At 38.3% G+C, this 11823-nt stretch overlaps 1 protein-coding gene across 6 annotated transcripts in view; it reads right to left on the reverse strand.

Moving 5' to 3' along the window:
- The window catches only part of LOC137062103 (uncharacterized), a 44608-nt gene that overhangs the window by 31803 nt on the left and 982 nt on the right, over window positions 1-11823 (reverse strand). For 2 of the 6 annotated variants that reach the window (XR_010901202.1, XR_010901204.1), the window contains exons 2-4: window positions 9060-9095; window positions 8516-8602; window positions 6699-6828 (exon numbers count right to left, since the gene is read on the reverse strand). The gene's annotated coding sequence lies outside the window, so the exon portion shown is untranslated. The other 4 variants (XR_010901203.1, XR_010901200.1, XR_010901198.1 and 1 more) reach the window with 4 other exon arrangements.

The raw sequence follows: 11823 nt of genomic DNA on the forward strand, positions 1-11823 counted from the left end.
GCTAGACAATAGCCGCAATCAGCCGCCCTTTCTCGAGCCGTGTGCTCTGTTCCGGCTTTCTTGTGTAAGAAGAGAGCAATTTAAGCAAACAACAGCATTCCAAAGAAATCACAAAGACGGAAGAGACTGCACGCTGCGCCAATGATTGGCCAATGCGGCAGCACGCTCTCAAAGAACACGAGAGCAAAACATAAACCGCCACCATTTCATTTCAGCTCTAATATGGCAGCTGCTGATTGGACTGAAGGGATTGTCTTGCTTTGGTATAAATACCCCAATGGAGCGACCTCAGAGAGCAAGAGTCCGGTCATTGTTCAATCAGAACTGAGTGAGCCGAGTGCAAAGCCATTGGCCCCGTCACTAAAAACATGGCGAACAAACGTCAGGCAGATTTTGCTATGAACTGTTGAGAGGGGGAAGGGAGAAAATGACTTTTTAATTGCGAAAACAAGCTGCTATCTCAAAAGAGATCTGCTCTGGGAGGCCGACATGCAATTTCAGAAAATACAGAATAGGAACCTACAGAATGAGTCAGGGTTTAGGTGACATCATAAACAGCTTGCCATTTCCACGCTTGAGCTGCACTCATTTTCAGTCAAATGGCTTTGAAACGCTTCAGCAATCACCCCTGGCTGTGAAATAAAGGCATTTTGTGTCCTTTTAAAATAATTTTTGATAGACCCCCAAAAGGACGAGTAGCACACAAGTATAATGAAGCTGATTACAGACCCGCACGCAGCAGCTCTGGCACACAGTCCTTACTCGTCTGACAGTTTAATTCCTGTGTAGCGCGTGGCGTTTATGATGTGTGTTGGTTTTTGCGCACTCCCACTTCCAAGTTGTTTCAGGCACCAGTGTTTTCATGGAAAAAAAGGAAACGGCACAGCAAGCTGTTGTAAGCCTGAGGTGTTTTAATACTGTCAGAGCGCAAATGAGCAATAACAATCATGTAGACGTGATAAATGGAAAAGGGAGGATGAGCAGACTGATACGGCGAGAAGAAATCGCAACGGAGAAGACAGAGAGATGGATGAGGGGGGCAAGAGAAAAGTGATGATTGATGCCAATGTGACGTTAAATGAAAAAAGGGCGGAGTGGGAAAGAAAATAAAAAAAGAAAACTGGGCGACACTCACAATAAATCTCAGATTTGAGCCGATGCTCCGCACTGCCGCGTGCCCACTCGCTACGCAACGCGCTTACACGCTTCACACACCCTGTGACATCATCATGACAGAGCGAGGGGTGATGTGTATTGTCCAGTGATTGGATGGCGGGTTATTTAGATGCTAAACACGCATGTGAAATTGTGTCTTTTCACATTAATAAAGTGACCCATCGGGGGCGGGCTCTCATTTTACATTTAGAGAGAGCAAGAGAGAAAGAGACAGACAAAACAGATACAGAAAAAGAGAGACGGGGACACAAAGAGACAAAGAAATATGCATGAAGCAGGTGAGTCACCAGCAAACAACAGTCAAAAACAACAAAGTGGGAATTAGTTTTTTGATGACAAACACTCATTGTCATCATTTCGGTTGTAGTACAACAGTACTTAGACAGTGTGAAGTGGAGGTTAACAGATCTAACATATTAATCTTTCTTGCTGAGTTAAACAAACACCGAACATATAATTACATACGTAAATATACACAGACATTTTCATCCGAGCCTTTTTGATATAAGGGATCAAAAATGTGGAGGTTAAATAGGTTTAGAGAATAAAAGGAGATGAAATAGAGCCACCCCCCACAAACACACACACACAAACATAAAGACATAAACTGTTTATATAGTTGGTCCATCATCCTAAGCTTTGAGGTATAGCATCAGAACGAGGATTAAAGCACAAAATCATTACCATAGCACAAACACACACACACACACACACACACACACACACACACACACACACACACACACACACACAGAGGCCTCTGTGAGCAGTACACACACAGTCCCCTATCAGGCAGAGCACATAAAAGGGACAGATGTAAAAGGAGTGTGATGGGAGAAAATTGTCTATCAGAAAGGACCACAATAAAGGAATAATCGTACGTGCTGCTTGTACATCTGACTGCCATGGGCTAAACGATAACATAAATGGACACACACATGAAAAAAAGAGAAGTTATAGTTTATGTTAAAGTATAAACTAAGATGTACACATATAACCAGTCAGCCATTTGGCAAATCCTGGTATTCACAGAGGTTTTATTCTCTCCTCTCCCCCTCGGTGAATGGCTAATGTGTGGTGTGCATGGTGGCGTGACACAGCTGCAGTGTGCTGGTCTGTCATCTCTGCTGGTTATTGTGTCTGAGATTAGCCTCTCCCATTCTGCCTAAAACCCTAAGGGCACTAGAGCCGAGACGATGGCCGTTATCACAGCGCGCACAGTCTTTATCTGGGAAGCCGAGATGACGAGCAAGTGCTGTCACATGCGTATCTGGCTGCACAGGTGCCGTCTGCGACAAGACCATGTAAGAAGCATGTGTGTTCAAATGTGAATGCGTGAGGCTTTGGATTTATGTGTATTTTTCTTTTCTATTTACCAACATTACTATTTTTTTATGCTTATTTTTATTGTTATGGTTTTTATTTTATTAATCACTATCGTTATTAACTATTGTAAGTAATACCATTACATTATTTGTACTTAAAATATTATAATAATAACAACAACAACAACAATTAATAAATAATAAAAATATGTGTCATGGCTCTTTTTAAAAACCTCATAAAATATAATTAATATAATATAATATATTATAAAGAGGTACTTAAAAAGCCATGAGTTATTGTTTATTGTAATCACTATTGGTGTTATATGTGTATTTTTTAAGTATTAATATAATACAGTGTATTCAGAGGTATTTAAAAAAAGCCATGAGAGTTATTAGTCACTATTGTTTTGATCATTGTATTCTTTTAAAGTATAAATATATAATATATTCAGAGAAGACTGTGATATTTATTGTTTTTATATTCACTATTGTTTTTATCATTTTTTTATATATACTATAATTAATATAACAATATAATTAGAGATATTTAAAAAGGCCAAGAGAGTTGTTTTTATTATATTCACTATTGTTTTTATCATTATGTTTTTAAGTATAAATAATATAATACATATAATTAATATAATATAATATAATATAATATAATATAATATAATATAATATAATATAATATAATATAATACAATATAATATAATATAATATAGAGGTATTTTAAGGGAGGTAAAATATTTTATAAATGAGTCCTTTTAAAAATGAGTGGGTTTAGATGTCCAATTATTGCAATTAATTTTACTGTAATGTTTTGATAAAATCATCTATTACTGTCTGAGTAGGGTATATATAATCCTTTAAGATTTTCAAAAATAGCACAGGAAAGCAGCTAATCCTTCAGAACAAAGGTGCATAAATTAGAATTGTCCCACTGAGCAGATGTTTATCATTAGACGGGCGATGTGACTCTGTCAAGACAGGCCTGTAATGAAACGCTGGCACATGTTTAAAAGATGCTTAAAGGCAGCTGAAAGCAGAGCAGTCATGATAAACATCTTTAATTTACAGAACATCTAGTTCCTAAATGTTTGACTCATACACTTAATTTGGCTGCAGATTCATTACTCACCATTTCCAAACTGATGGAGCCCCCACCCCCATCTAAAGCCCATCTTTCTCTCTCGCTCTCTCTCCTCGTCTTCCTTTTTCCCTCTCCATCCCTCCATCACAGACGGCCCTCACTGAAAATTAGCCCAATTTAGCCCATCACTAATGGCCCTGGTGCCCGTCGCCCTACAACTAATGGCACTAGGTCTTTTCCTTCATTTATGACCAGTAATTAAGTCTCTGTTGTTTCAAGGCACATTTGCACACTAAGAGCCCCAATTTTTAACAATTAATTCTGGCGTGCTCATAAAAAGTGGCTTTTAATTACTGTATAAAAAAAGCAAGCACCTGGGACTGCAGCCTCCTCAGGGATTCATGACGATGTGGAGGCAGATTCAGAAATATTTCACAACGTGCTTGCATCTTTTATCTGGATTTAGTTTGATTTTCCATGCGAAATATCTTTAAATAGGCATTTCAGATGTATAATGAAAAATGTAAACATCTTAAATTGTAATGCTAAGCTATAAAATATTATTTGCTATAGAGTAGATCATTTTGTTTGAAGTGATTTAGTGTGGCGGCAACATGCAGTCCCCCTGGAGGAACCCGAGGTTAAATGCTTTCATGATACAATTATCCTCTTGAGACCTAGCAATTCATTTTTCTCTCCACTATACTGGACGTTTTTGTTGTAATATCTCAGAGACTATTCTTGTTACTATTATATAATATAAATATATCATAAAATATAATAGATCAGCTGACCGTACATTAACAAGACATGCTAATATTAATTTGAATTTAAATTCTCATTATGTTAGAAAAAAGTAAGAGAGTAATATGAGAAATATGAATGAAAGGAATATGCAATGTGTGTTATTATATAATTATATATATATATATATATATATATATATATATATATATATATATATATATATATATAATATTATATTAGAATGTACATATATATACACACACAAAACTAAAACACTGGCCAATACAGTGTTAGGGGTTTCATATAAATGCACAGCCTAGTGGCCAATCTTCACCGATTTAAAATCCATCAGTAAACACACAGTGGGAAAGTTGAGTTAGCAGAGATATGGCACAACTGTACATACAATATGGCAATCCACACAACATAATGGTAAAAACAGAGTTCAAAAAAGGACAAATTGCTAGTGCCTATCTTGCTGGCTCATCCGTGAACAGGACACCAAGTCTGTGTCGTGAGCTATGGTATCCAGGGTAAATTTGGCATTACAAAGAAGGACGAACCACATCCAACAGGAATATCTATCAAAGCAAGAGGAAGCTGTCTGAAAGGGATGTCCAAGTCCTAACCCAGAAAAAAAAACACAGGTGCTTAGCTAACTGCAGAAATAAATGTACACCTTGTCTCTTCTGTTTCCACCAAAACTGTTCATCTGGAGAGCCACAGAGATAATATTCATGGCCGGGCTGCTATAGCCAAACCAGTGCCACTCATCCCAGTGCCAAATGTCGCTTTCATTGGTACCAACAGTGCACATCTTGGGCTGTGGACAATGTGAAAACAATGTGGTATTGCATGAGTTCACCTTAACTGTGTTTCCCACATCCATGGGAGTTACAGTGTGGAGAAGCCCCAAAGAGGCTTAACACCCAGACTGCTGCTGCCCAGAGTGAAGCATCACTGATGGTTTGGGCTGCAATATCATGGCATTCCCTACTGTGATTGATGGGCGCATCACTGCCAAGGACTACCGAACCATTCTGGATGATCATTTTCACCTAATGATTCAAACATTGTACCCTGAAGGGGGTGTGGTGCATCAGCATGATAATGCACCAATACACACAGCAAGACTTGTGACAGAATGGTTTGATGAACATGAAAGTGAGGTTGAACATCTTCCATGGCCTGCAGAGTCACAGGATCTAAATATTTTTCAAGGGTCTCGTGTTAATCTTGAGTAGTATTGCAGTCGTCATATCTCCTAACAGTCTTTAGTTGTATCATATTTATTACTGGTTCTTTCCAAAAACAGTTGAGCTCATCAAGGAGTGCAGTGGGTGGGGCTAAAGAATCACGAGCGCACACACACACAGTTCATCATGGCATTATTCCTAGATAACTTTTGATTCACTATACATTCATGTTGTTTACATTATATGTCAACAAAACAGACATTTGATGCAGTTTCACTCACTGCCTGTGGTTTCAACTCATGCCCGGAAACAAAAAAACACACATGTAGAACTTTGTTTCTGCTCTGGAAAAAAAACTGCATCCACCTTTTCCTTAACGCTGTGTTATTTGGGAAGCTGAACAAGGTTATCTTTATGTCACAAGTAAAAACTATTTTTTTTTTGTGTGACATTGTTGATTTTGTGGTGTGAAAAAATGACAGCGCAGCCGACAGCTTCCGTAACCGAAAGAAAGTCGTGGATGGGCGCGCTCTGGTTGTGCATGCATGCTGCAGCACACCCTCTTCTGGTAGAAGTGCCCATAGAATGAATTCTGCCCTTTATGACGACAACTGCATTTTCATCAACCAGTATCACACCCGGTCAATGACCTGGAAGAGTAATGGCTCAAAATATCTCTGGCCAGAGTGAACGACTTAAAAATTCATTCCTAAAAAATGCATGCTGTATTGGTAAAAGGAGGCCCTACAACATACTAATAAATTATTGTACATGTACACACATACACATATATAAGAGTATAATATATTAATTCAATATTGTTTTCAATGAAAACATTGTTTTCATTACACACAATGAAAATCTAATGTTAAAACTAAACAAATCCCAAAACCTATATTGAGATCAAATTAACTCTCCAATTTCTGGATTACACCTGTTTGCGAATCTTGGCAGCTATAACTACTCTCTAAAAGTAACATCTGCTTATTTACATATTCAAAGAAAGCTAATTACGAAAGCAAGAGCCATTCTCGCCACGAAATGCCATCGAGCAACGTGCGTTCACATGTCATTTCACCGGCAGCATTTTTAGATGCTATTCTCGGAAATCAATAGAAGCTTAACTTCCAGCTAATTGACTTAATTGCTTATCCTCGTACCTCAAAATTAGCATGAACTCAGTCCAGAAGTCCTTTCTGCGCATTTGTGCGAGCACAAATCAAGGATGCCATTTTTAGTTACTGAGTCAGAGCGTCATAGTCATCAGCATACGAGACAGGATAAAAACACCTGTGAATGCAAAAGAGTATCCATGAGTCAGATTCGAAACACAAAGTGTACAGCAGTTACAACACCAGCAAACCTTTTTTAACCACTTGTGTTGAATTATTAAATTAAATTTGTGATAAGGTTGCAATTGTTCAGACGAAACAACTGGGCTTATGTTTAGTTACACTGAAGAACGAACTTGTGTAGATTTACTTTGAAACCGTTTTCACTCACATTAACAAATTGAATTAAATGTGATATTTCAAAGTGGAAAGACTGAAATAGTATTTTCTTGTAAAATGTACTCTAATAATTTCGATGTACTGTACTATGGAAAATTTTGTTTACATTGTACTTAGTAAGGTGGTCAAATAGGGATTTTCTACACTGTCAAACAAAGGTTCCATGATGTAGATGAACCTTTCAGTCAACAACAGTTTTTTTCTTAGTGAGAAGAACATTTTAATAATCAGAAGAATCTTTTTCTACTATAAAGAAGCTTTTGTAAAATGGAAAAGTTATGGATCTTTATGCAACTTCTGATGGCATTTTCAAGAGTGTTGCTTTGGTAAAACATTTGCTTTCTTATCAAAAATGCAATTTAGCAACATAAAGAAAGAGCCAATGAGAACAGTAACAAACAAACCGCCTTGCCTATCTGTCCTTTAGATGTACAGGTCCAACAAAGAGGAGCTCTAAAGGTGGAGAGGGCGAGTGGGTAACTGCCCACTCCTGAGCACCATCCGAACAGGACTTACAGATGAATGGGCCACCAACCTCAGGCAAGAGTGTAATCAGCAGAAAATAGAGGCAAGGGGGACAGATTTGAGGGCATCACCACATAAACACCTACACATGCACGCACTTATGCACGAACACACAGAAACGCATACGCGCTCACGCCCCAGGATACTGCAGCATCTCCACTGCAGTGTGTCAGAACGGCTGATAATCCTAACACGTAAGCAGCTGGCAGGACGAGAGCGACATGGGAAGTTGGTTATTACTGTTATCATCATAACTATTATCATTATCAGCCCGAGCAGCAGCAGGTCCCCTTCATCTGGGAGCGGTGCGTCATACGGCTGGGTCGAAACCATGAAGTGCCAGGAAGCGACCTGCGCAGAATGTAAAACACAAAGACAGGGGGAAAATATGGTTGATTCACTCTATTCTTTCGATTTCTCTGCCTCTCCCTATTTCGGTCTCCCACACCCCCTCCTCTCCTCGCCACTCCTGTCCTTCTCAATTTTGTGTTTTTCTTGCGGTAGCACAGATCCATTTCTCTGCTTTTTAAGGATTTGCACCATCTCCTACTTCGTTTGGGACACTGTGATATAAGGAAGCACATACATGTCCTGTCATACATAAATTTTCTTTGCTTGCGCCCCCTCGCCATGTATATCATGGGGCCACGCAACTGTATGCTGGTGGGCTGAATGAACCACCAGCTGTCTTGTCTCTCTCCAACACCTTTTCTCCGTTCCTCCCCCTCTGGACAACAGTCGAACCCCCGCAAGAGTTTATTCGCGTTCTTTGGAGACTAGCATCTTATCTCTGATTGGCACGTAACGGAGGACGAAAGGAATCGTCATATTTGGTTTTTTGGACATCTCCCACTCCGACAACCCACAGCCTGTCTCTGCAAACACCACACACAATGCCCGTCATTGCGCTTTAGGGCGCCAAACCAGAGAGGGTGACTTACTGCTGCCATCAAGTGGCCTCCTGGGGAAACTGTAACCTGTTGCTCATAACGTTTCACAATGGACCTGAAGGATATGGAGGCCCAATTCTGCAGAAATTAAAAATAAATTAATTAATTATGTAACATTAAAGGAATAAAAGACTTGGATAAAATAAAATAAAATATTTTAATTAAATGTAGTCTTCATTTTGAAAGTACTTTTTTCCTTTATTTATTACTTTCTATTTTTTGTTCAATTTATTTATGCTTTCATTTATTTTTATACCCACATGCATTTATTTATTTATTATTTTTGTATTTATTCTTACTTTTATTTTCTGTGTAAAAATGTAAAAATTTCAGTTAAAACAGCTCAAACATGCATTTTAATCTGGGACTAGGTTTAAACTATGTCTGTGAAACCTGGGGATAATCCATTTCCTATCTGATTCACCTAGTTCGTTTGGACATGAACTTGGCTTTTTTATCAAATACATGACTTCACATTCTCGCGCAATTACCTTCAGTGGGAATTTTTTTAAATAGCAATAAAGACTGCACTTACCGGTTTCAGGCATCCAAGAGCTGTTGCTCGCTTTCTCTAAAGAAAAAGTAAATTGTTGTCAATAACCTGGTTTTACAGGGTTTCAAGTAAACACTCTCCAGCAGTGGGGTAGGCTGTCTGTAAATAACATTAATGATTATGGATGTCAAGTACATAATTGACTGAGGAGGTGGACGCAGGAGGTTTATCTTTCCCAGAGGGGTTAATCAGGTTAAGTACAATGTTGTCATGTGTGCTTGACGCTAATCCTGCTTAATCTGAGGACATTATCTTGATACATATCTGAAAGGTGGAAAGATTAATGCTTCAGAAACAAAATGCAAACCAGAGATGTGACATGAATGTGTTATCTGGATTAAAAATTATTTCATGTTCCAGGCCCACGTGCCTGTGGAAAAGGACTCCTCATCCTCTTGGTTTTTTTATACTTCATTGGCTATGACTGATCAACAACCCCTTGAACAAAACCTCTAAGACGAACTCAAATTTCATGGTGTTTTCTAAAATAAAAATACTTATAAATGGATGTGTGTACTGCAACATTTTTCTATCTCTTTCTCTGCATTGCTCTCATTCATTTAAATCCTCAAGTAAGACCTGATTTGTTTGTTTTTTAAATGTTATATATGTGTGCACATGTGATCCTGGTGGCTGAATGGTTCAGGATGTGAGCTGCAAGGATGGCAGGATCATTTTGTACAGTAGTACGGTAGGAGTGATCCATTGGAGATGACAAGACTTGAGCATTAACTTTGTTAGGTATAGAGATGCAGTACTAATCACACATCGCTGATCCTTGACAAAAGCCATAAGGCTTACAAAACAGCTTACTTTGGGCAAAAATCACCCACTACTTAGACAAGAAGATACGAACAATCAGCATGTATAGAAGCCAATCACAGTTTGCTTTTACGTGACAGCAAGGGACAAGTTCATCTCAAATAGATTATCAAAAACAGAATATCAATTAATTGTATTCCCTGCCATTGACAAGATTTGCACATTTCTGCAATCTGCAATGATTGTTATATACGGTAGGGGGTGTTGTATAGAGTTTCTGTATAAGTCCAAAATCTGCAGATCTAAAAACATGTGTAACCAGTATTACTAAACTCACTTCAAGTAGGATTCAAACCAGCTTGGGAGGCAAGTGCGTTGACAAGGACCCTAAAGACGGCAGCTGCTAGCGTGCCTCTTGAGGACAGGAAAGTGAGGTTTACATACACAGCTCTTACTGACCTATGTCTGTTTACACTCACCCCCCTAAACCTCACTCCCATATGGGTCATCACACCAAATATAACCAGAACTGCTCAGAGCAGGATTCGAAAACGCAGCCACTTGCATGTCTCTTAAGGCCAGGGGAGTGAGGTTTACACCTACAGCTCTTACTGGCCTACATTACACTCACCCCCCTAAACTTCACTCCCATCCGGGTCATGTAACCGGTCCTACTCGCCCTGCTCCGAATGGGATTCGAACCAGGGTCTTCAGAATTGAAGGCTAAAGACTGCAGCACAAGCAACTTAGTTCGTTTTTTTTAATGGGTTTTGGCTGAAATAAGGTTTGCGGTGAACACAAACTCAAGGCACTTTCATGTTTTATTCTACGGCATAAAATACATCATTATTAACCCACTCATGATTTTTTGAAGCTGTTATGTGTCTTGAAAATGGCAGTTTCTAACAAGTAGCTAAATTGGACTGCAGAGGAGGTTAAACCAACAAGGTCCGACTCCGACAAGGTAAGCTAAATCTGCTTTTACAACCTCATTATGCTTATAATTGTGCTCTTATAAACTATTCTAACTCAAACTTTCTGGGAAAATATTTTGAGATAAAAACTGAAAGAGTTGTCAGAAGCTTAGGGATGGTGACGTTGAATTTGTGGGGCCGAGGTGTAGTTAGTTTATAGTTTAGCTTTTTACTTCTGATGACTTAATTTAGATTTAAAAATTCATAAAAGTTGTGTTAATCTGTGATAATTATCTTAATGTACAAATATCATAAACGTTTCTTGATCACAAAGCTTGTTTTTAGCGATAATCCAAAAGCCTATAAAATTCTATATCGTGACTTGTTCACAATAAGATCTACATCATGTATTTAGCAAATAGATAGAAGGAATAGAAATTTTAATTTCATGCCAACTTTAAGGCCTTCAGCGTTTCTGTCCTAAATGTGAAATATATGCCCTTAAGCATAACAATGTCAACGATCTGCAGAAATGAAGCTCATCATCTTTATCTCTGTGGCCTGTGTTCATCCTGCTCTATAGACATTCAGACCAGAGAAGCTCTGATAAAATGCCACCATCGGATCAGTGAGCCTGATAAATGTCAGTAAACTCCAAGTTTACTCAAGTCAAAGACATAACTTTGGAAAAAGAACAGGATGGTATTTAGAGGCAGAAAACAGAAGCACTCTGTACTTGATAGGAAAGATAATCCACAAAAGTGATTGATGTTATATCTACTACTTTTTCTTATACCATCCATCCCTTAACGTTTTAGGACAATAACGTCAACATTAAATGCAAGAGTATATTTATAGGGTCTTTGCTAGACTTTTCCTGGAACCGAGTCAAATTCTGCATAATTATAATAATGCAGTTCAATCAAATATAATTAACTTGAACATAATCTTTATGGTGATTCTCAATGTAATGTAACAACAATTCATACTTTAGCCTCAAGTATTTCTGCTCCACTCAGTGCTTCTATTCAATTCAGTAATAACAGTAGTCTAGTTAGTGGGGGTATATA

The sequence above is a fragment of the Pseudorasbora parva genome, chromosome 23, assembly GCF_024679245.1.
Source record: "Pseudorasbora parva isolate DD20220531a chromosome 23, ASM2467924v1, whole genome shotgun sequence".
NCBI lineage: Eukaryota > Metazoa > Chordata > Actinopteri > Cypriniformes > Gobionidae > Pseudorasbora > Pseudorasbora parva.